This window comes from Acinonyx jubatus, chromosome B1, assembly GCF_027475565.1.
Source record: "Acinonyx jubatus isolate Ajub_Pintada_27869175 chromosome B1, VMU_Ajub_asm_v1.0, whole genome shotgun sequence".
Taxonomy (NCBI): domain Eukaryota; kingdom Metazoa; phylum Chordata; class Mammalia; order Carnivora; family Felidae; genus Acinonyx; species Acinonyx jubatus.
In genome coordinates this window covers 11301440-11328784 of record NC_069382.1, presented here as the reverse complement: position 1 = coordinate 11328784, position 27345 = coordinate 11301440, and the positions used below count along the sequence as shown (strand labels likewise).

Genomic DNA, 27345 nt, shown 5'->3' with positions numbered 1-27345 from the left:
TCTCTCAAAATAAATAAATCAGCTTAAAAAAAGTACTGAACCTCCACAATGAGGGCAGGTATTTAATTTGGTTTTGTTTTCCAGGAGCAATCATTATTTTATTTCGGTTAACCAGAGCTAAATAAGATAGGAAAATATCTTCAAGAAAATTATGTTTATGAAAATTGTACAATTTCTTTTTAAGAGTTTCTGCCTCCAAATACACATTTCCCTCCATGAGAATAGTATTTATAGTTTTTATAACACACTCCAGATTTTCATTCTGTAAATCCATACTTTCTGGGCTTTTAGCCAAGATGTAGAAACATGCTGATAATTCTGGTGACAATTTTTGTATCACCTAGGTCATTACGATAGTTACAAAGTGAGTATTTGGGTTGTATGAAATTTATCATTCCATTTAACAATTTTTTTTTCTTTATATTTTCATTTCAACAGCTTCAGTTCCTTAGGAACATGAAGACTGGCCATTATGTGATTAAAGCAATGGCCCCAGTGGTCAATCTTAAATTATTATGGGAGGGTGAAAAACAAAGATTGTAGGGAATCATTTGACTTTTTTCTTTTTAATGTTTATTTTTGAGAGAGAGAGACAGAGACAGAGGGAGGGAGGGAGAATCTGAAGCAGGCTCCAAGCTGTCAGAACAGAGCCCCGTGAGGTGCTCAAACCCAGTGAACTGTGAGATCATGACCCGAGCCAAAGTTGGATGCTCAACAGACTGAGCAACCCAGGCACCCCATCATTCAACTTTTAAATGAACATAAAATTCCTAACGGACACTGTTTATTAATGTAACAAGCAAGCATTTGAATATGTTCATACTTTTGTCCCCAAGTATTCTTGAATAAATTGGATTTCTCAGTTCCTCTCCATTCCTTTCCTGCATGTCCTGACAAAGGAAGAGCTGGTGTAAGGCAGGAGTGAGGGTGACAGACATACATTGGCAGTTTCCAGCAGATTGCCCTTCACAGAATGGAACAGCCGTCTGTGGGCAGGAGCTTCTATGGCTCCATCTGGCCTGATTTCAAGGCATAATGGAGCTTCTGTGGGTACTTAAGCAAAATGGGGTGATAACCTTATGAATAAACAGAAATTAGTATGTATCCTGAGGAAATCCTAGAGCCTGGAGATCCAGTGTCTCACATTTTCAAGCAGTAGGACATACAAGTGACTGCTGACCTGCTTGAGGTAATTTGGCGATAGGACAGCTGAAGCGTGGCCACGAGACTGGATTATGACTCTGCTGCACAAATAAGAAAATGCCATTTGGAAGCTACTATCGGTTCACTTAGAGGAACATATCCTAAGGAAATGATAGAGGATGTTCAGGTTTACAAAGATGTTCCTTATGGCATGGCCATCACTAATGAAGAATAGAAAGCAAGGTAAATACTCAATTGTGGTATGCATGTATCAGGAAACCACTATCAGATTATGGTAACATGACACCTATCAACATACAAGAACTTTCAACACATACTGTAGACAAAAAATAAATAAATAAAAATAAAAATAAAACACCCAAAAACCAAAACAACCTGCAGGCAATAAAACCATTTATCAGCTACAGTATGAGTCAATGTCCCAGCTAGGAACAGATGGCACACTCAAATTTGCATAACTCTCAGATGGTTCAAGAAAGGAACCATTTGCCGCGATGTAGGTGGAGCACTCACAAAACCCACGGGTTCCAGTGGGGATGTCTCCCCCACCCTAGTATGGAGGAGACCAGTGAAAGAGCCATTCCTAGAAGCTAGCAGAGGGGGCTTGGAAGCATGCATTGTCAGGAACTAAGGGCTGTGGTCAAGGTTGCTTGAGGCAACCACAAAAGGAGGGAGCCAGGGAAATAAAAACCCGATCTCACCGTCCGCTCCCCTTCTCTTCTTCTTCCAGGCTTTCTCTCACCCTGAACCAAAAGATGCCAGAAAGCAAAGGAGGCCCTTGTGCCTGTGGGGACACAGACAGCAGGATGGCAAAGCATATGGCTTAAAAAGGGGGTTAGGGCTCTACTGTCACAGGTGCAATTTTTTATGTATAAATAAATGCCTAAGCAAGTCTAGTAGAACACACTAGAATGTCAGTGGTAGTTATGTCAAGGGGTGGTACAACCAAATTATGGTAATTTTTTTCTTCTTCACATCCACAGTAACTCAGTAGATACAATCAGTATTGCTTCTACAATGCAAATCTTATTGTGTTAAGAAAACTATCCCCAGGTCCACTTTATTCTATAATTCAATTTTTAACATGGATACTTATTCTCAATATGAAGGTTTTATACTGGTTCTGTTTGTTTAAATGAAGAAAATTAATCCTTGGGAATTCTGAAGACAGAAAGGTGGCTTATGAGCTCCCCTGAATCATTCTCCGGAGTTGAGGGAGAGAAGTTTATACTTACTTCAAGGTGAATGTATAAAGGCAATGACAGTATGTAGGAAAAGGAATAAATATGGAATTTTATTCTACATAGAAAGAAACGCATTGGAAAGAAAAACATCTTTTTTGTGTGTGTGTGCTTTAAATATTTACCTGGAACACTGATGTAACTTAGGCCTCATAAATATGCTAATGACCAAAGTGCCAGTGAAAACTCGTCAAAAGTTGGAAGGTACAAAGAAGCACAGAGTTGATTCAGAAATGAAAGGAAAGTACTATGGCTCAGGAGGACTTCATACAACGTTTTTTTCAGACACTTTCACGATTATTGAAACCGACTCAAAGTAATGATCAAGAAATAAAAGGGAGATGTACCTTTAAATACGGAGAGGAAACCTACAGTATATGATGTGGGGTTTAAAGAATGTGTGCAATAGGGCACTCTAGATGTCAAGAGAAAAATCTGTATTTTTCAGTCTTCTGGGAAAAATTGCATGATGACAGAAATTTATTCAGAAAGGTTAATTTTATCTATTTATTAAGATATTTTCACGTTTTTTTTTAATATTTTTTTACTCTTGAGAGACAGACAGACAGAACATAAGTGGGGGGAGGGACAGACACACACACACACACACAGAATCCAAAGCAGGCTCCACACTCTGAGCTGTCAGCACAGAGCCTGATGAGAGGCTCGAACGCATGAACAGCAAGATCATGACCTGAGCCGAAGTCGGTCGTTTAACTGACTGAGCCACCCGGGATTCCAGAAAGGTTGATTTGTGATTTGAGTGCTTCCTATACAGTTAAAATCCTCGTAAGAGACACTCCCATCCAACTTTTAACCTATAATCCCAGATAAACTCACTGCATAGACGTCTAACTTGAGAATGATCCTAGTCTCAAGATTGTTTAAACTCTACACATTTGTCAAAATAGACATCTGCCATTAAAAACAACAGAAACAAATTTTTTTTTTTTTAAGGGCAAAACATCCTTTTGACTGACTGGGGAAAAACTGTTTTATGATAGACATGATTAGTAGGCCTTGATCAAGAAGGGTAAAGCAAGTCATTGGACCTTCACACTCATGTGCAAGCAAGGATGGAAAAGAAGCAAGGTATTTTCTCGAAGCACATGGACCTCATACTCTCTTTTGATTGAGTGAAAAATAAAACCAATGTATAACTTTGAGATAAAATCAACAAATACCAAATATTCTGAATGCTGTATTATTAAAGCACTTGGAACGACCTTTAAAGGTCAATTAAAATTTTCTCAAGGGAATCCATGGCCTTTGTTTTTCCTTACCAGATTAGTTAGCCCGGCCCAGCGAAATTAAGCATGCAGTGCCTTTCACTATATTGTCAAGAAATTTAGTGATGTCATAAATACATTCCATTATTCAAGAAAATGGTATTTAAAAATGGGTATCTCATTTATCACCGGTAAATTCTTTTCTTTCTCGCTTTTTGCTATAAAAACACTGAAAACATTCCAGCTCCCTGTCAACACTGAGTTTATCCTGGCAAGTAGCCTGGTGAGAGCCTGGCTTTCTGAAGAGCTGAGTCACATTACCACGTGCAGTATGTTTTGTTTGTTTTTCCTCTCTTATTTTCCTATGTAGGGATAAATCCATAGGAGGAAAATAGCATATAAAGTCCTTTCACGTGATTAAGTATCTGCATGTGTGGACTGGACTGGGCATCAGAAGTCCCGTTGTGAACCCATCTTGGCTTTTCCAACTTTTGCCAAATCACTTCTTGATCAGTCCTGATCAGAAATACAAAACGTACCAAGTCCTCCTGACCATAACAGAATCATTTGGCCAAGGCGTGTGAAAATTTGTGACGAGTGAAACATGATTACAGATGTAAATTATTCTCAACGTTTTGAAAGAAACAGATAAAATATAATGGGTTAGAAACCAGCACAGAGAAGATTTAGAACGGATAGAGGAAAATCGGTTGAGATATTTCGGAAGAGGCCTGGATATCAATCATATCTGCTTAAAGGTGTTTGTTGTTGTTTTACAGGCAGGGAGAAAGATGAAGGAGAGTAAAAGAGTATGAATGAGAAGTCCTGTATACATGTGTAAGTTTTATACTAAGTGTGGAGGGAAAGCAACCCCACTTTTTTTTTCTTTTATTTTATAGGGCTGCCTGGGCAAGACTATTGGCCTCAAACTATTCCTCATGCCACAGAGATCATCATATCCCCTTACATTTACGTTAAAGCCATTACAGAAATTCATTAAAATGTAAGTATTACCCAGGAAGGCTATTGAACCATTGTCAGCTATTTCACTATCCAATTACCCCAACAGTGTTTTAAGAGAAAGCACTGCAAAAAAGCGATTTTTCCTAAATAAAGAATAAAAGAATAGGGCTCCAGTTCCAAGCTTCAGTAGATAAAGAAGAGGGAGTGCCTAGAGAGCAAACAGTCTAAGTAGGGACAGTGAAGGAAAGACAAGAAGGGAGTATTTGAGATGTATTAGGAGCCGCTGAAATCAGAGTTGTGTTACCTGCACCCACAGGGAAATCCCCCGGGTGGGTGCATGGATATCACAGAGCGACCATCTCTACCCAGAGCTAAACAAGATACTATGCCTTCATTTCCATTTCCAAAATGTCAATATCTTACCAGGTAAGTGCACCCAAGGGAAAGTTTACAGTCACGAAAGAAAAAGGACCAAGCACACCATAACATCATCGTTGTATCAGAGAGAACAATAAGGAGTTTGTCTGAGGCTGTGTGTACCTAGTAAGAGATTTACTCTTAGAAGAAAGCCGGTAACTAAACACTTTCAGAATCTTTACATCAGTCTTGCAACATGGGTATTTTTATTTTTTAAGTTTATTTTGAGAAAGGAAGAGAGAGCGAGCGAGTGAGCGTGTGCAATCAGGGGAAGGACAGAGAGAGAGAGAGAGAGACAGTGGGAGAGTGGGGGGGGAGAGAGAGAGAGAGAGAGAGAGAGAGAGAGAGAGGAGAGAGAGAGAGGGAGGAGAGAAAGAGTGAGAGAGGGAGAGAGAGAGAGAGGGAGAGAGAGAGAGAGGGAGAGAGAGACAGAGAGAGAGGGAGAGAGAGACAGAGAGAGAGAATGAATACCAATGTCATGCTGTTGGTGCAGAGTTAGACACAGGCCTTGATCTCAAGAACTATGAGATCATGACCTGAGCAGAAATCAAGAGTCAGAAGCTTAACCAACTGAACCACCCAGGTGCCCCTAACATAGGTATTTTTATATACAGTTTGAAACATGATGAAAATGTCCCAGAGAGGTTAAGGAGCTTGCCTAAGAGATCACATAGCTAGTGAAAGCTGAAGCGAGGTTTATAAAAGTGAATTTTAATTGACCCCAAATCTGTGTTCTTTTCACCAGAGCCTCTGTATGGAGAGAAGGGAAAAGCTGGGAAATATCTGAATATTTTGCACAGAAGTGATCCAGAGTAGTAATGTAGTCTGAACACGGACTGTGACGGCTGTATAACTTATGATATACATGTGAAGATTAAACTTACACACAGAACTCCGTTGTAATTTTATGATAGCTAATGTCCCCAGTGGCATGGAAGAATTGCAGATTACTGAAAATACTTGATCACTTCGTTAACACTTTTATGCGCTCCTGCCATAATATTCCAAAGCTTTTAAAAGTAATAGTATTTCTTGTCTCTTCAAAATGCATGCCTTTGTTAACTCAATAAAATGACAGGATGGTTAGCATGTTGTATACCACACTAATTTTATCATCTGATCGTAGAAATTGAGGCCAGGTAAAGAAACAACTATTAGGCAAAGAAAACAGCTATCATTTGTGAATTTACTCATCTTAACAACAGAATTACACACAGAGCCACTCTGTTACTATAATCCACGGCAGAGTTCAAATGCCTCGAGGGCAATGTGTTTCTCTCGAAAGCAAGTACGCAGGTATGAAAAGAAAAAAGTGATGGTTATACACCAACAAATATCACTAAGTGAGACCTAGAGCCAAGACGAGTAATCGAGATCGATGACGGCTATGGGACCTGTTGGAGGGCATCTTCTGAAGAACTATACCATGACTTTTTACACCAATGCAGACCCGATGCCAGGTACACAGTAAATAATAAATCCATTACGTTTTAAGTGCCTGACTGAATACTTGGAGAAAGGCGAGTTAAGAAACAAACCCGTTCAATAGTCATTTCCTACTACGTAATACAGATACACTATACTTAAGTATTTAGTTTATTACTAAATGGGTTCTTCAAAATCTAAATGTGAGGTTGAGTCAGCAGTAACATTTAACTCCTGGTAAAACCTAATAAATCACTAGACTTTGAAATGTGTATGTATTCAAGTAAAGACTACATATCATATCATTGGCAAATATGTTTTCACAGCAAAAAGTTTTTTATCCTACCTTGCAACATTTTGTCAGTTAAACATTTTTAAACTTCAAAATGACGAAGCTATTCTCGGATTTAAACCAACCAAGTAACAAAGACTGATAACCAAAAAAACCGCAGCCCCATCCCAGGTGGCTGGTAATTTCCTTGAAAATGGTTGAAAACAGTCTGGAACTCAAACAAATGTGGTCAAACTGAACTGTATTCTTTGTATTTTACTTCAACAAGTATTTCTTTTAAAATCACCAGGTTAATTAATTATTCTTACAAAATAGAAAAATGTGCCAGTTGGTCTTTTCTTCGTAAAGTCTGCATCATGAACAATAATCCGGAGCTTAAGATAATTAATACTATATATCCTTGCCTTTGAACATCACAGCTGTCAGCCACGGGGCTTTAAAATTAATAGGCCCTTCAAAGCTATAAATAGGAAACCATGATAATTTTATATAATATTTCTTAAAAGGCACTTACCTTTTGGAAGAAAACACTTCTGGCAGCAAATTACCTGTTAAAATAAAACATACCATTTATTGGTATCCAGTAAATAATATGAAGGATGATACACTATTATAGTCAGCACAATTACAGAGCAACTTTAAAAACTTTTCTTGATTCCATTAAGTTTTTTTTTTCTTTTTCTTTTTTTTTTTTTTTAGTACAAATTAAAATCATCTCCTTGGTCGTAATAATTAAATGCTTCTCTGTTAAATGCATGTTCACTGAAATCACAAAAGCTAATGAGTTTCATGTCTGAGAGCAAAAAGCAGAAATTACAGGGCACATTATCCAGGTCATGGGTGTAGATCCCAGCATCTTCCCCTCCCGACTATAATGAGAAGCATGTGAATTAATGTCTATACAGAAGTTTTAAGGTCTAGGTGTCACTGAGGATTTCATCTCCACTAAATTCAAAATAACTTCTACCTGGTGGTATTTTATTTTTTATCAAATCTTCAAGTGTCACATTGGTTATTTGAGTCTCTTATGTACTTCTCACTGAACTACATTCAAGTCTAAGAGATTTTTTATTTACGATACCCTCATAAATATCATGGAGGTAAAATATAGTCGTGGTTCATGTAATATGCAGAAAAGAAACAAGCTGGCTGGAATCAATATAATATGTTATCCTAATCAGAGGCAAAGGAGGGATATGCTGGTAGCGGAAGAAACTCTTGATGGTTATTTCGTTCCCATAGGATTCAAACTTGTTTTTTCAGAAGTGAAAATCTAAAAGATGGGAAAACTTTTCCTGGGAGTTTGGCTTGTTTCATTATATAATACTATACATGTGTTATCACCACCACCCCCTCCACCAACTGTGTGTATATGTCACAAAGGCAGACATGCAGATGCCTCAAATTACACGAAAAAAAAGAAAAAAAAATTGGCTGAGTTTTATTTAAAACAACCAAGTAACAAAGACTGATAACCAAAAAAGCCGCAGACCCATCCCAGGTGGCTGGTAATTTCCTTGAAAATGGTTGAAAACAGTCTGGAACTCAAACAAATGTGGTCAAACTGAACTGTGTTCTTTGTATTTTACTTCAACGAGTTTTTCTTACAACCAGGAAAATGTAAAGGCTTGAAAAACTGATAAACATTTAGAGACTCATTTGTAAACAGGGGTAGCTCTTGTTGTAAATTCATCTGAGTTCACTTGAGTGTTAAATTGTCTGAACAGCAAAACCACTTCTGACTGTAGTCCAAGACTGATTCTGTGATCAGATTCAGAAACGGGGAGGGTTTCTCAGGGTTGCTCAGAGATGGACAGAGTCCAGCCTGGTAATGCTGCTGGCTCCCCAAGGTAGGCTGCAGCCCTGTGAGGGCTGTGCACTGTGGGCTCCATGCTTCCTTGTGCTGCTGTGGGAGCCCGATGCCAGCAAGGGGCCAAATCCCCACTCTGAAGGAGCCCTCCCAGCAATTAAGGGAAAATCGGATTCAGAGTAAATGAAACAATTAACAGAAATATTTACTTGTCCACAGACATGATTTCCAGATACCTCTTTGCTTTGATAAAAATAAATGCATTCAGGACAAAAAAAAATAGTACCAAGTTGAGTTCCGTGAATTCTTAAAAATAAACAGTTTGCCTCTCCCACTAACCACCACCATAGCTCCGTTTACATAATCCCGCACGATGCTATCATTTTAGTGAGCTAAAGGGTCTCCACCATTCTGCTGCTGTTCATGCAAGTTACTCTAACCTTAATCAATTATCTATATATGTGTCACGGTATTCTTCCAAAAAAAATAATAAAAGCAGATATAATCAAAATTCAGTCCTTCTTAAATATTGCAGTATGTTTTGTTGTTAGTACTCACAGAGCAAATTTGAAAACCCTTGACATGGCTTCCAAGATTTGTTCTGAATCCTGCTGAACCCCTGGGTCTAATCTCTCACAACAGACTCTTGTATCCTAATACTAAAGGGCAATGGCCCTTTGCATACACCCCCACCCCACTCCACAAATTAGCTTCTCTCTTTTTGGTCTCAGGGTCAGGACCTTGGCAAATGTGAAAGCAGATGAAGCCCTTCCATGTGACTCTTGACCTAACTTACAGATCTCAAACATTCCTTCTTCAAAGTCTTCCCACAAATCCTAAACTGGGTCTCTTTTACAATCTAGTGATTGTGGTTTGCTCAGTGTTCCCTTTTTAAATACTGTAGAGAGAAGTGTTGAGCTCTGCTTAGTTCCCCTATGGAGAAACATAACATTTATCATCTAACCGGAGAGTTTTGAACTGAAAGAAGGCACTAAGCTGACTAGATGCCAGTACAGAACATGTGATCCAGGACGGGTCTGAACACCCTTGGGCATATGGTCAACCCCCCATGGAGGAAAAGTCAGCATTTATACAGAGGGTAGCAAGGTTAAGGCTCCTCACGTTTAACCGAGGGGACAAAATGCAAACAGTTGATGAGCTTTCAAAGCTGAGGGTGACTCATATAACATGTTACACCAAGTAAAATGTGAAATAGCCTCACTGTTGTTTTACTCTACTAAACTACAGAGAAAAGCTTTAAACATCTAAAAATCAACACAGTATCCAATGAACATCCAAGGTTATCACCAGCTGGCACACAGCCCAATTACAGCTACCAATTAAACGCTATCTGGGCTACTTTCTAGGCAAGCCAGGAACTGCCACTTTTCAGTCTCTTGATGAGCTCCTCTCTGCCACCAACATATTCAACACTCGTCGGCTTATTTCCAACCAAGGACTGCCACAGCTGACATGGACTCCTTCACTCCAGCGTACTGATTACGGACTGGAGAGGAGGAGAGTAAAAGAAATGGACTTTCAGCACTTCCAAGACCTCCCCACCCTCTTCGTAACCAGATACACAAAACATCCTCTTTGAGAAGATTTCAGGGTGAAGTCCAAGCACAGTTTTAGTGTAAGAACAGTAGGATTCCCTTCAGATAATCAGCTTTCAACTTTCCAAAGAGATGGGTAAATAAAGAAATGACTACATAAGAATCTGGGTCCTTCAAATAGGCCACCTTTCTTTTTCTATGTTTAGTACTCTGGTTGAGTGTGTGTGTGTGTGTGTGTGTGTGTGTGTGTGTGTGTGTGTGTGTGCGCGCGCGTGCACGTCAGGGAGATGGGGGAGAGAGATGTTCTTGAAACACTGGGTTAGCAAGGTCATTTATTTTCCCTTCTTTGGAGGTTGAAGTGAAAGTGTGAATCTTCAAGTCTGAATGGGATTTAATCAGACAGTGGCAAACCGATAGATAAAGGCCAGAGACACAGGAAACCTGACAGCCTAGAGTATTACTAAGTAGATCACTTTGGCCTAATTAGAGGGAGCCTTCGGAAGAAGACCGGAAATAGTGCTGAAGGGCCCAGATCTTTAGGCAGTGTTAGGATAAGTCTACTTTTTAAATTGAAGGATATAAAGGATTTTAAAAAGGAATGTATAGAACATATTTTTGGTTTTGATAATCAGGCTAGCGATATGAACGATGCTTACAGTGGGATGAAACACATCTGTGAAGAGACTGTGGCAGTAATTTAAAATTGAAGTGGTGACAGGCTCAACTGGGACAAAGTCAATAGGGGAGAAAAGAAAGGAGATTTCCCAGGTGTTTAAAAGAGAGAATTCATAGACAGTTCTGACCATCTGAGAACAAAGGGTGACTCGTGTTTAGCTTGAGTGACTAAAGCACCAATAACCAAATTACTGATTATTTAGAAAAAAAGAATGAAAGGAGATGACAATGAGTTTCAGATTGTTAAAGTTTCAGACTTTTGAAGCTTAACAAAAAATTCAGCAGGCATCTCAGCCCCTAGATACACATTACTCTAATTTTATAACTAAGGAAATAAAAACTAAGATATTTGAAAACTCAAGGTCATACAGCTGCTGTGTGGTCCAAGAAGGATTTTATTTTAACTTCCTTGACAGAAAATTTCATTCCCATAATAGAATTAGCTCTTTGGCTTTGTAAACTCATGCCTAATTACCACAGTTTCTTCATCTGTGATGCAATGATGGTATCTAATTTGATTAGCTGAAATAATGTAAAATTAAGATTTAGTATATAAAAAAAAAATCTCTCCGGTGAACATTTTAGTTGTCTTGGTGCATATACTTTTGAATACTAATTATTGACCAGCAACTACTGTGACAAAAATATTATGCATGTGTGCATGTGTATATATAACCTTATATATGTATATATCTATATAACCATATACTGCATAAATACACACATATATACGTGTACGTGTGTGTGTGTGTGTGTGTATGTGCGCGTGTGTGTGCAGCTCTGCCCCACCATTCTACATTGATTCCATTTAATTAGGAAATCAAAAACCATGTCCATATCTATGTTGGTGAAAACAGTGGATATGGTGCATGAAAAGAGACCAGATGGCTCTTAACGTTAAACCGGCTACCTAGCAAGACATTTACTCTAAATTTTTTATTTGTTTCAGGCTGGCTTCTCATATTCTTTTCATGTAGATTCTCATTTGTGCATTTCATGGTTGTTATGTGAATCTGTTGCTACCGAATAGGTTGAATCTTAAGCCTTTTGTAAAAATTAGTATGGTTCTTTGTGGTTATAAATAACAAATGTATTATTTTAGATAGAAAGGACAACTAAAGGGTTTTTTGTTACCTTTCTATTCTTAAACTTTGTTCATGTTGATTTATTTGGATTGTTAATCATCACCAAACTTAAAAGATTATCTCAAATAAGAGCATGTCATGTCTTGTCTATTTTGCTGTTTGCTAGAAGGGGACCATTATGCTGCCAAGATAAATTGTGAGAACAATTTATTTTCCTGGTTTTCACCCTTCCCCACTCTACTATGGAGAGCTGTGTTAGTGTTTTCATCTAAAGTCTTGAATTTTCAAAGAGGATTAAAAAACACGAATTGGTCATGCATACAATAAAGCAAAAATATTTATCATTGAAGTTAGTGAAGGGTTGAGACATGTTTAATTGTGCAGCGTATACAGCAAAAAATCCACTTGTAGAATTTTAAAAAGTTGCATTTAGACAGAAAGAATTTTATTACTTTAAAGGTACAAAGCCTTTTAAACAGTCAATTTACATAGTATTTATCCAGAGTGAATGGACAGAGACTAAGGATGTTGACTTTGGCTTCACACTGCCTGAGTTCAAAGGGGACCTCAATACTTATTGCACTTTGAACTTGAGCAAGTTACTTAACTCTCTCTGGCATTATGTCCTTAAATGCATAAGGAGGAGAACAATAATCAGCATCTCATGGGAACATTTTGAGGATTAAGTGAGTTCGTGTATAATAAAGCATTTAGAATATAGCTTGAACACATAATTAGTGATCAATAGATGTTAGCTTTCATAATGTGTTGAGCCAATCTATTTTTCTACTCTTTAGAATATTACCAAATGATACAAGATCGAGCTTTGCTAAATATGAAATGACATAACGCCTCAATTATCCTACATCCAGAACACAATCAGACAGTAAGAAACAATGTAAGTGTAGCAAAAGCTCATTGTGAATACTCTGCAGAAAATCTGAACTACATTGGTCTTACAGAAAAACCTCAGCCTTTTATTTTGGCTGATACTGTACCATAAATGATACAAAGATAAACAAGAATCTTCACCTGAAAACTACTTGTAATCTACTTGGAATGTAAACAGGAATAAATACAGTATAAGTTAATATTGGATTATTTCTAAAAGACCATTACAAGGTAGGGGGTGGGGAATCATTTTTTGTCAGAAAAGCAAATTCTGGAAAGAACTGCCCATGGTGTATCATCTTATATGGAACCACCATACCATTTGGCAATCTTTTTAATTTTAGAATTAGGATCTCTTGCTTCTCTACTAAGCTTTATTAGTCTTATTAACAGCTAATGTGTCATCTCTAATTATCGGTATTGCTCAAAGATCACTATTAATGTAACCACTATTTTTTGAGTAACAACTTAAGTGAAACACAGGAAGGTGCCATCATCAAAACTTTGAGTGCCCCGAGAAGCCACCATTAAAAACACAGAATAGCCAACATATCTTGAAGAAAAAGAACAAAGCTAGAAGTATCATGCTCCCTGACTTCAAACTATATTACAAAGCTATGAAAAATAGAGCAGTATGGTATTGGCATAAGCACACACACGTGCGTGCGCCCACACACACACTCAATCAATGAAACAGAACGGAGAGCCCAGAAATAAACCCACACATATGGTCAATTTATAGCAAAGAGTCAACAATATACGCTGAGGAAGAGTCTCTTCAATAACTAGTGGTGGGAAAACTGGACAGCCACATGCAAAAGAATGAAACTGGACCACTGTCTTATTCCACACACAAAATTCAACTCAAAATGGACTGAAGTATTGAATTTAACACCTGAAACTATTAAACTCCTACAAGGAAACACAGGTGGTAAGCTCTCTGACATTGATCTTAAAAGTTGACTTTTTGGATTGAACAACAAAAGCAAAAAACACCCATGTGGGACTATATCAAACTTCTGCAAAGGAAGCCATCAACAAAATGAAACAACAACCTACCAAATGGGAGCCAATAACTGAAGATCACAATTTGACAATGGGTTAATATCTTACATATATATGTATACATATTTAGTTGTAAAACCATAAAACTTGATAGCAAAAAAAAAACCCTGGACAGAAATCTGAATGAGCATTTTTTTTTTTATAGAAGACATATAGAAACCAACAGGTACGTCAAAAGGTACTCAATAGCGCTAATCATCAGAGAAATATAAATCCAAACCACAATGAGGTATTATCTATCACCTTCCACAAATTAAAATGGATTATTACCAAAAGACCAAAAGTAACCATCATTGGCAAAGATGTGGAAAAAAGGGAATCCTTGTGCACTGCTGGTGGGAATGTAAATTCGTACAGATGCTATGAAAACCACCACAGCAGTTCCTCAAAAAATGAAAATTAGAACTACCATATGATCCAGGAGTTCCACTTTTGGGTATTTATCCAAAGAAAAATGTCAACACTAACTTGAAAAGCTATCTGCACCATGTTCACTGCTGATTTACAACAGCCAAAACATGGAAGCAACCCAAGTGTCCATTGATGGATGAACAGATAAAATGTGTATTAACTACCATGGAATATTATCCATCCATTACAAATCAAATCTTGCCATTTGTGGTAACATGGATTGACCTTCAACACAAAACACTAAGTGTAGTCAAACAGAAAAACAGATACTATATGATCTCACTTATACGTGGAATCAGAAAGACAAAACCAAAAAACAGACAATAACTGAGCTCATGGGTACAGAGAATGGTTTGGTGCTCGCCAGAAGGGGGAAGGGGGTAGATGGAATAATAGGTGAAGGAGTTAAAGAGCTTGTACACTCGGGGCTGTAAAGTAAGCCATGGGATGTAATATACAACATGGTGACTACAGTTAATACTGCGTTATATGTTTTAAATTTGCTAAGAACAAATTTTATAAGTTTTCATCTCAAGAAAAATAATCTGTCCCTATGTATGGTGATGGATGCTAAACAGCCTCATTGGGGTAGTCATTTTGCAATACATACAATTATCTCGTCATTATATTGTAAACAAAAGCTAATATGTTATATGTCAGTTACATCTAAATCTAAAAAGCTACCAAAAAAGAACAAAGCAGTCTTAAGTACTGCACAAGAGAACAGGGTGACATACAGTGCCAGTGTCTGAGAGACGCCGTTTTATTTTGCAGAGACATGGAAGACAGGGTACTTGATCTAAGAAAGGAATGAAATGACACGCAGCCACCAGTCTGGGAGGGTCCAGCAGCATAAGTACTAAGAAAAATGGAAACACAAAGAAGGACAGCTTAAAGGAAGATTAAAATATTGCACCCTGAGAAGAAAAAAAACCTTTCCTAGTGAGGAGGCTGGTGGATGAGGTCTAAGAAATGGGCAGGTGTAAGGTATAAGAAATGAGTTTGGACCTAAGGGCCACTTCCAAAGTACAAAGTGGGAGCACTGGAATTCGGGAAAAAGAATTACATGATCCATTGTGTTTTTAAAATAATTCTTCAACTGTTTGGTGAATTGATAGCATGGGTCCAGAGAAGAAGCCAGGAGAGCAGTTAAAATGCTATTCAAGTAGACCAAACCAGAGAGGATGAAGGGTTGGGCATGGTGGCTACCATGGCCAGAAATGGAGGATGCTAGAGTCAAGCTTACAGGTAGAGCTCAAAGGATTTGCTGACGGAATGGAAGGGAGATTGAGGGAAAAAACAGGAATTAAATACCATTCCTAGGTTTCAGGCAGCAAAATAAATTATGCTGCCTTTTATGAAGAAGAGACTAAAAGAGGAAAAACCATAATTGGGAAAGTAGATAAAGATTTTTATTTTAGCCAAATCAAGTGTGAGGAACACACTGACGTTTAAGGGTAATGGTGCATAGTTCTAGAAAATGCGTATAGGCTACAGGGTTTTCAACCTCAACATTATTCACCTGTAGGCTGGTTATGTTTTTACAGGTGCTGTCCTCTGCATGTGAGCACTGCAGAATGGTCACAGCATCTCTTGCCTTCATCCACTGGATGACCCTATCTCCCCCACCCAACTGTAACAAACAAAAATGTCTCCACGCACTGCATAATAGCACGGAGTGGGAAATGGGTAAGTGCAAAATTGCGCTGGGTTAATGATCACAGGGCAGAAAGTCTATATTTAGCTGTGAAAACAACGACTGATTTCCATACCTGGGACCTGGGTGATCTCACCACGGAAAAGGAAAACAAGAGTATAAAGGTTCACCCCAGCAGACTCCAAATTTAGAAGCTGAGAAAGAAGATCCAGCAAAGACAACGATTAGGAAGGAATTAAACCCAATATGTATGGTAGATTAGAATCCCATAGAAGATGTTGCCAGCACGAGAGAGTAAGCATATGTGGCTCTTATGAATGAGCTTGATTAGGTAAACAAGGACAGAAATATAATCACTTCTAGATCTAGGTCTAAAGAAGAGAGTCACAAGTCAGCTTCAATCTAAAAATTTGTATCAGCTTGAAATTTCTTAGCAGGACATTTTGCTTGGACAAGGTCTGACCACTGACAAAAGTTGATTATCAGCCCTTCCTCAATATAATTAGGTGTGTTTGAGGCTTGCAACTTAAGGGGCCAGAGGCAGGTAAGGTTGGCTGAGAAAAATTCCTCCCATGAACTGGCATAAAGGGTAAAGGTACCTCCATGGTACCCTGAGCTCCTACCTGCATTCCACCCTCACCAAACTGTAGTGTATTACAAACATGTCCAATGTCTGGGCCACTGTTCATCAAAGGCAGATGGAAGAAAAGGGTAGTGTTCCTGAAAACAAAGTTATTATGAGGGTAGGAGCAGTCTGGGCTCCTCTCTACTCTAAGGACAAAAAGATCAGTAGTGCAAGCTTGTATTAGAACTTTTCTTATCTGCCTCTCTCATCCTATAAGCATTTGGGGAGGAGGTGCTATTGGTGTGTTAATCAAATGAGTTTCCAAAAAAGTTCTAGTGTCAAGGTTTGGGAAGGGGTTCAGGGAGACTTGCCTCACTTCCCAAGACCACAGAGACCTACATTTAAGCACAGCATGAGGCTACTGGGAACAGAAAGCCTTGTGGGACTGTCACGAGGTGGGTTGGTGGCATCTTCATCTTGCCCAGTAGCAATGGCAGCAAGTTCAGAGATCCAAGCCCACTAAAGGTAGTGCTGATTCCAGTTTTAAGCTCCATTGTGAGTAATGTAGCTGTGACACTTGACCTAATAGCACACAAGTTAGGAGACAGACCTGAACATGATGTGTTTCGAGGTGGACAGGTGATAAGAGATTACAAAGGTTGCAAGAGTCAGTCACAAAAGACATTTTAAATTTGTAAATCTACGTATTTTTCCTGTAGAGCTAAATGTGCTAGGTCAAGGAACATATAGACATCATTTTAATTGCTATCAAGAGATATTTAAAAAAAATAACCCATGACCCCACTAGTGAAATGTGTCCTTTTCCCTAAATTTTCACCAGCTCTAGATGTGAACGTTCCTTTAATTCTGACTACATGATGGGCAAAAAGAATACCCTCTCACTATTGGTTTAATTTGCATCTCATGTTCACTATTGAAAGCAAACTTTTCATATAGATAATTTGTATTTCCTTTTTCCAGAAATTACCTATACATGGTATTTGGGTTTTCTGTTTGTGTGTTTTCTGACTCTTGGTCTATTTCATACTCATTTGTAGAAACTCTTTATATTAGAGACATCAATCTTTGCCTTCTTTCTTAAGATCTTATCATCGAATGTGGGTGTATTTCTGCAAAACAGTTCACATGTCCCTATAAATCATGGATGCACATCTGCTACTTCCTTCTACAAGACTGGAAACACAGGCACTTCCCTTGTGAAAATATGGGAGTGCAATCCCTGAAAAAGACTGGAATTCCTCTGACTAATACAGCTTGGGGGTAGGTCTCAATTACTAAGAGATTATTATGATGATTCATTTTTTTAATATTTATATATTTTTGAGACACACACACACACACACACACACACACACACACACACACACACTCTCACACACAGAGTATGAGTGGAGGAGGGGCGGGGAGAGAGGGAGACACAGGCTCCAAAGGAGGATCCAGGCTCTGAGCTGTCTGCACAGAGCCTGATACGGGGCTCAACTCACGAAACCATGAGATCATGACCTGAGCTGAAGTCAGTCTCTTAACTGACTGAGCCACCCAGGCGCCCCTATGATGATTCATTTTTGAAGAACTGGGCTGGAAAAAATTAGCTAGTCACTTCAAGACAAAGATCTAGCTCGTTGTTCCTCTGTTTTGAAAGTCACTTGAATATTTCTGAACTATTATAATGAGTTTCCTCACTCAAGGTAGACTTCCCAAACAAAATGTGTTCTGTGGGGGACTGTGTTAACTCTGGGGGTGGTCTGTGGCCACATATATTTGGCAATGACTTTGTATAAAATGTCGATTTCGCACAGTTAAAAGCTATTGTTCATTATGAAACTAGGTAAAATTTCAACATGCGGAATTTACACAACTGTTGGACCACATACAGCCCTTTGAGATTTCTTCTCCAAACTATACTACCAGAGCTAGTATTCATAAAATGCAATTTGTCTAAATGCTGACTTAAGGAAATAGCTCCACACTCCCTTGTAAATTGATGGCGTTTCTGGGATATTTGCCTTAGTGCTGCCACCTGTCACCACAAATCATTCAGATACTAGTGCAAACCTTGTCTAAAATTACCAGTGGAAACTTTTGCGAAGATTCATAAATTCAACACGAGGTTTGAGATGATGTGGAAGAACTTAAATGTTGTTAGAAGTTATAGAGGGGATTTGTGTATAGGAGTGTGTGTGCTTGTTTGTTGATTATGAAAGGCCCTTCTTAAAGAATAAAGTCTCATCTATTAAAAGATGAGGACTTAATTTGTTGATAAGCCTTTCCTCGATCGAGCTAAAACAGAATCCTCTGTCTTAAAATATTTTAGTATTTTTGCATAGAGTTATGCCAGAGTACTATATTAAATGAAAGTAAAATCTTTTATTTTAACAAACTTGCTATAATCTTTCAGCATCTACCCAGAATTCTTGTTACGAAATATAGTTTTAAAAGAATTGTGATGTTTGCTCACTTAAATGCACAGGTATGAGAAAATGAGATAAAATTATAAGGGACTATTATGATTCAGAGAATTATCATACATCACCTGTATTGGCATGACTTGTTCACTGTCCATTTAATTAGCAGGTACTATTGATAAAATATAAGTAAATCATGGCTAATTATTCACTTCTGGGTTCCTCAGCTTGTCATTTTACCTGTAGGTTCCAGTAATTACTGGTTCTTTCACTCCAGAGTACATAGAAACATTTCTAAAAAGCAGGAGTATGCATTGCCTATTAAAGTTATTGCCAGCATCTCAGAAACTGAAGTAAATGCTTTCACAAATAGCATTTCCAATGAATAATGCTGAAATCAGACTTTTTTTTTTCATTGAAAGCGCCTCAAGTAGTTGGCTCCTTTCCCATCGGCTACTTCGTAACTGTGAATATGACAACATGACGGTGATTCACAGATGCCAAAATATGACGAGCAGAGCAAATCTGTGTTCCAGATATGATAAGGTGAAAAAAGCGGAACTCTCGTCCGCAGGTGATTTCCATGAAGGCACCTACGTACTGCGGGGCTCACTATCTATAGCATGCAGCCGCCAACTCTAATAACCTGAGCAGGAGGGAAACACATCTGAAAATGCAAATGGATGAAAAAAGAAAGCTGGGTTGCATAGTAACATCTTAAGCAGATTTGAGAGATGTATGTTTGGAAAGCAGAAGCCTCAGCCTTGGAAAATGCTTTCTGTTGTATTCAACACATACTGGGCTAGAACTGAGAAAATACATCAAAATTACGAATACTTTACAAAATCCCTCCTCCAATCCACCAACCTCATAAACAATGCAATATTAAGTAACAGCTTGTTGCTTGGTTTTATCACAATATTTAGAAACTTATTTTAAATGTACATATGCTCCATAGTTTAGGGGCATAGTAACATCACTGGAACTAAAAAAACAAACAAACAGTGAACTTGCAGCTCAGAAAGATCAGCTATAGGTTCATATAAACCACTTCTCTAGTCTTGCACTGCAACATTTGGGAATAATAGAATCATAAAGTTTACAAGCCTGTTTTTACTGTTTGTACATAGACACTTATGTATATTCCATTCGTTCCTTCTGATTTCTGCCAACTGATTGGCAACTTAACTCACGTAAGCTCATTTATGGTCAGAATTTATCCTTAAAATCAACCATTTTCCTGTCAAACCTAGAATAGGCTTTTATTAAACACAACATAATATAGATCTTAGAGTGTTCTTACCAGATTGATGAGAAAATAAAAGGCATTTTGATGTCAGATTGGCAGTCCAAACATATTGTTCAAAACCAAATTTGTAAGTAAGAGAAAAAGGCAATGTTCCCTTTATTTCCTAACTTACTGACATTATTTGGTGTATCTAAATGGTGTAAACAACAGTGGTATTTTGGAAAATTATACAAGGAAAAAAAGGAATTTTAGCATAGGTACTTTCCTAATTGGTTTTTAAGAATTGTCCCATGTCATTTTTTTATGACAAATGACACATATATTGAGAAGTTAGAGATGGTAAGCTGAGAGAAGGAATTTTGTTTACCATTTTATTCTCAGCATTTAACACAGTGCCAAATACACAGGACATGCTTAATGAGTACTTGTGGAATGGATTAATGGATACATAATTGAAGTCAATTAAAAAAATGAGGTTTAATCAAAACATTTCACAAAATATCCAAGCCTAGAAATTAATATAAGATATACATCAAATGCCTAACTACGTAAATTGACTTTAAAATGGCTATTTTTGGCAGCAAATTGCTTAAAATATTCCTGCATCTTTTTTTTTTTTCCATTTTCAGGGTGGCATGTTGAGAAAAAAAACAACAAAGAAAAGACCCACTTAGAAACTATACTTTCCAGAACAGTTTCAAAAATATTTGAGTTTTAACATGCAATGCCACTTATTCACAGCAATTCTATAAAAACAGACTTGTTCGCTTGCCCAACTGCATCCCTTCTGAGCCACCATGGCATCCCGAGCTGAGCCAAGATCCCTATGATCCCCACAGTAAAATGTTCGCTTCAGCATTCACCCACACACACTTTGCAGGCTTCTGACAGCATGTTTCTATCCCTACAGAACGTTTACTGCGTCCTAAGCACACATCAAGTTCTGTACGTGGAATGTCTCATTGAATAAGCCCTAGCAATATCCCTATGATACAGGCAATATAGACGCAGACAGGTAGAGAATTTACGTAAAGTCAAAAATCATGAAGTGGTGGAAAAGGGCCTTTAATGAACGAGTGGAGAAAAATCCTTCAGTCGGTATCTCTCAGCTAGACCAAAGAACTATTATAAAGGAGCACACTAGAAGTCAAGTGAAGTAAACTCAGACTAACAGAATGGACACTGGGTTTCTTGATTAAGAGTCAACAACAGGCTCGAAGGAGTACTGGGATGAAGCCAGGTAGCACAGCACAGAGGAATTAACACAACGTTAGAAGGCAGAGGTAACAATCAAATTAGTGTCTTAAAGAAGGAAAAGAATTGCACTTTGTGTGAACGCTAAAGGATAGATTTGGTAGCAGGAAGAAAGACTTTAGTAGGTTTTCAGCCTGAGAGCAGAGAGATGAGCTTCTGGGGTCAAGGAGGGAGCAGTCTACACAATCAACTCAAAGTCCTCTGTAGACTTGGGACAACTCTGGAGGGCAGGTAGATTTTAATATCTACTTTCATATAAAACACTGACAGTGCCTATTGCCTATACTAATGGTCTATGTTCATTACATACACATTAAGTAACACAGGACTATCAAGATGTGTGGGCAATTTATTCAGTAATGCATGGTGAGCACGGACACTGTTCTTGGTACTGGGACCCAGAGATCAAAGACTTAGCCCTGGCCTTCAGAGATTCACAGTGTAGCAGACATGACAGGTATGATGTGCTTCCATACAGGATGAATCCATGGGCTCTGAGATCATAGAAAAGGGAGACCGAAGCCAGAGGTGGAGAGGAAGCCTACCAAAAAAATAGTAACAGGAACTGAATATTGAAGTTGAATTGTAACCACTTAAATGGACTTACACCTGTGTTAGGGTGTATGTACACATGGTTCATATAGGATACTATCAATACTAGGTTTCAGAAGCAGGGTCTCAGGGCACCTGGGCAGCTCAGTCGGTTATGTAACTGATTTCAGCTCACATCGGGATGTTGCCGTTGGTGGGCTCAAGACCTGTGTTGGGCTCTGTCTTGACAGCTCAGAGCCTGGAGCCTCCTTCAGATTCTGTGTCTCGCTCTATCTCTCTGCCCACCCCCCACCCCACCCACCCTGCTCCTGTGTGCTTGCTCTCTCTCTCAAAAAATATATCAACATTAAATAAAATTTAAAGAACCAAGGTCACTCACAGAATATTGTTAGATTTTTTAAAACCACAACTTCTAAGTGATTTAAAAAATATCACCATAGAATTTGCTACGTTTTGAGTAACTCTACACAGTGATTTGCTGTGTATTTTCTTTTTCAAATAGAGAACCTACTTATAAATTATGAAATTTAAAATTCTATGGCTAACTATCTGCTTTACACCATTATTTTTGAGAATCAAAACAACAAAACCAAACTTCTAACACACATAAAATCAAATTAAGGTCCAGTGGGGCAAGTATTTTATAGGTCAATGTAAAACAGAAAAAGCAGAAACTTACATTCATTCCATACAAGATCTAATATTATCATTATTGCCATCTTACAGATAAAGACAGTGAGGCATTAAAATATTAATAAACTGGGGTCACTTAGGTGGCCCAGCCAGTTAAGCATCTGACTTCGGTTCAGGTCATGATCTCATGGCTGGTGAATTCGAGCCCCGCATCAGGCTCTGTGCTGACAACTCAGAGTGTGGAGCCCGGAGCCTGCTTCGGATTCTGTGTCTCCCTCTCTCTGCCCCTCCCCTGCTCATGCTGTCTCTCTCTCAAAAATAAATGGACATTAAAAAAATTAAAAAAAAAGATATGAATAAACTGGCCTCTGTAACACAAAAGAAGATTTAATAACATTTGTATTAAGAACACGGAGAGTTTATCACCACAAAATTGGTAAGGTTAAGAAGGGACAACTGAAGTATCAATGGATGAATGAAAGCAGTCTTAACCTTCAGTACTCAAAATATCAAAAATGTAAACAAAATGGCAAAGGCTTAATTCTAAATACAAATATATAAAAGCTATTAACCTATGTAGTTTGTAATGAAAAGACCAAAATGCACAAAGTAACAGGTCAATGTAACACGAAATCCTGGATAGTACCAAGCTGAAAAGGGTTTTGTTGTTGTTGTTTTTGTTTTTTTTTTCAAGTATCAGTTGTTCAGAGCTACATCCCCTCATGTGATATGGACTTTCAATATTAATAAAACAGGTATAACAATTTAATACAGAAAAGGGATATTGTTAATGTATAAAATCATTCGTATTTAACATCTTAATATTAGTTATGCCAAAGTGGCTCAAAGGAGAAAACTGCGAGTGTGACATAAAGTCTATGCCCAAAAATAACAATTTGTGAGAGCCTCTCATTTGATTGGCCTTGCTGCATAATTACGTTGTCAGTAGACACAGGGGTAGATCTTTCTCTTTATTTTCCCCCTCCCCTCCCATCCCTCTTCTCTTTCCCCTTTTTCTCCATAAAAGCATGTGTACCTTAAATGAATCTACAAGGCAGGTATGAAATGTGGAAAACTTTGTATATGAGTGAATGTTAAAAACTGCTCCTAAGGGATGCTTCTGCTAAATTTCACCTTTGGCTACGATGTTATAAAATCTAATATTAGAATCATTACAAAGATGCAAATACGCAGAGGGAGAAATTAGTCTATGTTGGGTAAGGGGAGTAATTAGGATACAGATATTTGATCGGAGGATCCTGAAAGCCAGTCTAAGAATTCTCTACTGTATTCAAAAACAAAACAAAACAAAACAAACACACACAAAAAACAGTAGGAAACCAGTGAACATTTTTTGAGCTGGGTGACACGGCCAATGTCATGTGTTAGAAAGAGAAGTCTGACAGCAGTGCCTGGATCCTTCAGGAAGGAGAAAATCTAGGAACCGGGAAATTATTTAGGAAACCCATTAAGCTGTGCACAAAATAGTACATGTGTGTATCATTATTGATCAAAATTAGATTTCCAGTATTTTTATTGCTTTGAAAATACATCATTTGAAAAATTCGCCTACTATCACTGATTATGGTATTAGGCATTAATTATGCCTTATGTCATAGGATTACAGGAATTAAAGAAGGTATCTTAAGGAATAATAGTGTTGAAGCATATTTAGAACAAAAATATGCCTTAGAGGTTGAAAGGGAGAGGGAGAGAGACTGTCAGAATCCTGTGAAAACTTGCCTACTGCCTTGAAAAATTACCCTCCAGTGAATTGCCTTCAGGCTCCATTTTCACAAATTATATTCTAGTAGTGGTCAATTTTTCAACCCGAAGGGTGATATTTCTCTCCATAAATTTGATTCCTAGTCAATATTTCTTATGTATAATATGATCTAGGTATTTCACAGTTAAAAATAACCAAGGTTAAAATGCCTCATAAATACACAGTTATCATTAGACATCGGCCACATAAGGGGAGCGCTGGTCCCTCCGTTGTTTAAGCTAACTGTGTTATCGGCCTACTTGACATTCTTTCTTCTTAGACAATTTCAACAAATAAACAGTGAAGCCCATTATTTACAGTTCTCACTGTCAAAAGCTGCCATTCTTACCCCGATGCAAACAGGAGAATATGCTAGTTATTTCTGTAGAGGGATGGGGCTACTTTTTAGGATGCCAAAACATACTATAATTACAGTGAAATTGATCGAATCCGGATAGAAGATAAAGATATGAATGATTAAGTTTAGGTGCGTTCCAAGTACATATCCATTTCTTGAGAATAGATCCCTACAGGTTTAATCGACCTGTACACTTTTCTTCCCCACCACATGACAAGTCAAATGCGCTAAAGCTAGATTCTGGCACAGAGCTGTGTACCACAGGAGTGCACTGAAATGATGGGAGGAGCTGATACAACCTGATTTACAGTAAATGACTATCTGGTAAGACTCCATTCTCACCTTCCAACTCACTTATTCAACTCGAGGGCAATCACTCATTCAAGTGATTCCAATCACTGCTTCTCTGCATTAAGAAACTTAAATCTCCAATACTTATTTTTCAACCAAGTTCTTTACAATGTAATATCAAGCATTCGATTTACTGATACTGCTTTTCACCCAAACTTTTGTCCACTATTGAATTCTTTCTTTGGCCCCCCAGATGCATCCTCATCACAACTCAGCATACACTGGAGTCACTGGGGATATCAAGAAACTTTAAGCCACTTGTGACTGTACTTTTATGAGCACCTAAGTCAACAGCCCCCTCCCAAGTCCTCCCTTTACAGAGGACTTTGATTTGTTTCTTCCTTCCTTGCCACATTAATAGAATTCTTCACCCCAAATAACTGTAGTCGCTTTCTAGCTTTTTGTTTTTGGCCTCCTGTCTCTCCCTGCCTGTCCACCCTATTGGCTACACCACCACTAATTTTCTGACAGCACTATATTTACCACGACGCCCTTTGCTCAAAAATCTAACACAGCTGCCTTTGTCCCTGCTTAGTTGTGCCCGGCACCCATTAAAGGGCTTACGCAAGAGAAGGGGCAGTGTAAACCCATGAATTTAAATGTGCTATGAATTATGATTTATCATAAATATGCTATGTGGGGTCAAAATAAAAAGTATGAACAGACATTTCCAAATTAACCCTGCAAGCTTTTTGTACCTGTTGATTATTCTGATGTAAGGTATCTTGTCAGATGAAATTTCTTCCACTTAAAACTACACATAATATGCCACTTAGAAAGGACCGTGAAAAATGAAAAAAGGAAAAAACAAAAAAAAGGCACAGGGGTAGAGGTAAATTTCTCAACAAAGAGGAGCCTGTGTGAATGGTAAAAACTTTATCCATTTCTTATGTATTGAACTAAATTCCTTTTTAAATGGCATCTAAATATTAATTAACGTTTGACCTCAATGCTTTCGTTTCAAGTTGTAAAGAAAGTCCAGCTCAGGGGCTCTGTTCAGCCAACAGTTTTATTTAGAAACAGAACACACAGGCATGCGTGGTATATGCATCACCTATAACACTTTCTGGATAATAGCTTCTGTCCTCTAAGAACATTTTATCTACGTAGTAATGATAGTCAACCTTTCCTGAACATGTAATTATGTGCAAATATGATACCGATTTATCAACAGTATCTTATTTAAACCTCACCATACCAGGTGAGGTGTAATAGATGTTAAAATTGAGGCTTGCTGAGAAAAACAAAACAAAACAAAACAAAACAAAAAAAAAAACACATGAATGAATTTCCAAATGAGAATTTTGCTATCATCTTCTGACTTCAAATCCCAGGAATATAATCTTCATGTAATATGGTCTGACTATGATGGCAACAATATGACATTTATCTTAATTTCATATATATATAGGTATATACACACCTATATATATATACACACAAACACACACGCGCACGTACACATTTATATGCTATCCCACTTGTCAGATGTGAATTTGAAGAAATGATTTTGAGTATTAATATTTAGTTTCAACATAATCTAGGACCTATGTAGCATCCAAATTATCACTGAACTAAGTAGACTGAGTTAGTATATAGAATAGCTACTCTTTAGTGTAGAAATATCCCATTTATTGTATCTTAATATTGTATAAAATATTTTTTTTAAGTGTTTACTTATTTTTCTGAGACAGAAAGAACATGAGTGTGGGAGGGGCAGAGACAGAGGGAGACACTGAATCTGAAGTCAGGTCCAGGCTCTGAGCTGTCAGCACAGAGCCCAATGCAGGGCTTGAAGCCACGAACCATGAGAACATAATCTGAGCTGAAGTCAGACGAGTAACCAACTGAGCCATACAGGTGCCCTTAAAAATATTTTAAAATATTTACATAATACCAAAAACTGCATTTTAAAGGAGCGGACCATTTTTTTCTGAGAGATGGCAGTGGTTAAGTATACACTAAATTGTACAGCCTGTGTGACATTGGAACAATGACTGAAACTTCTTTAAGCCTTGTTTTCTTCATGTGTACAAGAGAACTGACAATATAAACTGTTGGCTCAAGTTTGATAGGAAAATTAAACCAATTAATATAGACAAAAGCACACAAGTCACTGCCTACCATGTTAACAAGAAATAGTAGCCATTACTGTTACTTACATGTAACACACCAGTTTCCAAACATTTTGGTGACATATGGGTCTTATTGTCATCTTTACATTCTTAAAATTGACTATCTCAAAAAGCTTGTGCTTATCTGAGTTCTATCTATTGTATTGGCCATATTAGTAACTAAAATTGAGACTATT

General features: G+C 37.9%; 1 long non-coding RNA gene across 1 annotated transcript in view; it reads right to left on the bottom strand.

Moving 5' to 3' along the window:
- LOC128314316 (uncharacterized) overlaps window positions 1–27345 on the bottom strand; it is a 413194-nt gene that overhangs the window by 5955 nt on the left and 379894 nt on the right. Inside the window, exon 3 of the long non-coding RNA XR_008295822.1 lies at window positions 7246–7279. This is a non-coding gene — a long non-coding RNA (uncharacterized LOC128314316). The remainder of the gene's footprint in view (window positions 1–7245; window positions 7280–27345) is intronic.